The 2,780-nt window shown below is 36.2% G+C and overlaps 1 long non-coding RNA gene across 1 annotated transcript; it reads right to left on the minus strand.

The window, feature by feature from the left end:
- Positions 1 to 1,195: 1,195 nt before the first annotated feature.
- On the minus strand, positions 1,196 to 2,432 carry LOC116877863. The gene is made up of 3 exons (XR_004384731.1): positions 2,350 to 2,432; positions 1,972 to 2,048; positions 1,196 to 1,275 (listed from the first exon to the last, which is right to left on the minus strand). It is a non-coding gene; the product is annotated as an uncharacterized LOC116877863 (long non-coding RNA).
- Positions 2,433 to 2,780: the final 348 nt, after the last annotated feature.

Here is a 2,780-nt window from a genome sequence, read left to right on the forward strand (position 1 = left end):
TTCTCCACATCCTCATCAACACTTGCTATTTCCCTGTCTTTTTGATTTTAGTCATTCTGATGGGTACAGGTTATATCTTATCATCATTTTGATTTGCATTTCCCTGATTAGTTATGTTGAGCATCTCTTCATGTGTCTGTTGGCTATCTGTATGTCTTTTTTTGGAAAACATCCATTAAGGTCCTCTGCCCATTTTTTAATTGGATTGTTTGGGGTTCTTTAGTATTAATTTATCTGTTCTTAGTGATTATATTTTAGCTAACTCATGAAAATTTCACTATATATTAAAGAGCTAACCAATTTTCTAACAGATAACACAAGCATGTGAGACTTTCGGTAAACCCACATAGAATAAAATCTGTATGTGTGCATTATACTTAATGTTGATTACTCTGAAGACATGCCTGTTTTAATTAAACCAACAAAACTTACACTAGCTTTTATTTATGAAAGATTTTCCTAGATGATGTTAACTTGAAAAACATTTGGGTTAGTTTCCATATCTCTGAGAGAATACTTAATTTATATAAGCACTTAATTTTCTTTAAGCCAATTAAATAGAGCTCTTTCACAAATTAAGTCTGGCGATACCATCTGGAAGTACAATAGTCAAACATCTATGACATACGTATATAGACATACATAAACATTCAGGCAGATACAAACAGAGATTTTTGCTTTTATTTTAAAATTTTAGCAATGAAACAGATACATTAAGTATAAAACTTACTAGTTTACAGAAGAAGAGTTGGACTCAAATTATGTTTCTGGCAGATGGAATAAGTTAAGTTTACCTGCTTAGAGGGCTTAGATTTTTTTACTAATAATTATGGAGAAGACTTTAAAGATTTCATTGGAAACCAAGTGAATGAAGGGTTGCATTTTCACCCAAAGAGATTCCTCTGGGTTCCTACAGACCAGGTAGTACATCTCAAAGGACATGTTTTCTCCAAGAAGTTTTATTTCCAGTTTCTTGGTCTTTTACAATATCTTGCAAGTATTTTGAGATGAAAAGGGAGAGCTTGGGGATTAATAAAAGGAGAGGTGGGCTTTGAACATTTACATTCTTAAAAAGACCAGATTTGTAAGACAACTGCTGTTGCTTTTAATTCCTCAAAAAATGAGGTTGCGACAAAAATGATATAATAAAGGGGCTCATCCGTCCATTATCTTCAATTTGCATCTTTATATCAGGGAAAAGTTTACAATAGGCTGGAAATAAAAAAATCCCCTATGTCCATCTTATCTTAGGTGAGAAGGTCTATCAAATAATCCCTGTCAGGTTCTAAATATCACCTTCCAACCTCTGACCACAGAACACATTTAAAAAAATCCTTTCAAATATTTTATTATCAGGTTTTAGCCTGGACAAACAACAAAATTCCTGGAAGTCTTGAACTCTTTCATTTTTCTTTTTATTTTAAACCAAAGGAATACCTATGATGTTAATTGAAACCAAAACCAGGAAGTCCTTTATGGCTTGACTATAGACACAATAGGTATTCCTAATGAAGTGAAAAAGACACAGCCCTACCAAGATCTAGAACCACTCCCAAAGAAAACCAAAAGAAAGAAAGATTTAGGCAATTCTTGTGAGAGCTGCCAATCGCAAGTAGGATGCTAGCTGAAAATCATATTCTTATGATTTTCAGGTCACTCAACCATTATGTTGAGAAAATCCTAAGGATATGATTTTCTCAACAAAATGGTTAAGCGACCTTCACATATAAGAAATAATAACCTACATGCCCCAGACAGACAGAAGGCCAAGTCAGTTCTAAGGACAAAAATGAGACAAACAATAAAGCTGTCCCTGGGAGAGGAAGGGTTGATAATCAATGGGTAACCCAAAACCAAATTCACAATAGTCTTAATTTGGAAAGGAAGGGACAATGTGATATTTTAACTCCCTCTCTTGACTGGGCACTACAGATAGAGATTCAGGAATTGGATTTTAGTAAGAATTCTCACCCTCCACTGGTTTCTGCTACTTTTTCCAGGATCCCATCTGCCGGTTCCAGAGTGAGTGGGTATCTTAGTGGTCCCATCTGCATGGCCAGAAACAGTACATTTCTACATTTCTGAGTTCTTGGCTGAGACCCCTTTCTCTCCAGGCCATCTCATAAATGGATAAGATTATCTAGGTTAAAAGTTTTCACTGTGGCAACAGTAATTCAAGATTATGTTTGGTAAGATTAGCTCATTTGTTCAAACGCAAGTCTGGGTCCATAATTTTTATACATAAAGTTAGCCAGAGTGCCAGATGGAGGAGTCCCAGATTGCATTTCAAGGAACTCTTTCTCCTTCAAAAACAAAACAAAACAGAAAAATACAAACACAAAACTTTACCTGAGTTTTCCCACTGGACCTAGACCAGTTTAAGTTGGACCCAGTCTGTCTCAGGACCCAGTCTGGTAAAAGAAATGCTCAAATAAATTCTAAGAGCTTACGCAAAAGCTGTGCAGCTGGGATATCTGAGGGGGACTTACCTGGGACTTCCAAATGCAGGGAAAATCAGTGAGAACCAGGGGCTCAGTTGGTACCTATCCCTGCTCATTGCTTGTTGCTCCTGGAGACCTTCACACCCATCTTCTGACACCAGAACTGTTAAAAGATAGGCAGAGGCATCTTAAAATTTTTAAATTGTTTTGAGCAAAACTAACTTAAATTGGGCAGCACTGAACCAGAAGTGATTAGGAACACTCTACCAACAGGAGTCTTTTATAGAGAAGAGGCAGAGGCAAAACAAGGAAGTTATTTGATTGGTGATAGCTTATGTG

The sequence above is a fragment of the Lontra canadensis genome, unplaced genomic scaffold (genome assembly GCF_010015895.1).
Source record: "Lontra canadensis isolate GAN:19392208 unplaced genomic scaffold, GSC_riverotter_1.0 scaffold54, whole genome shotgun sequence".
NCBI classification, from domain to species: Eukaryota; Metazoa; Chordata; class Mammalia; order Carnivora; family Mustelidae; genus Lontra; species Lontra canadensis.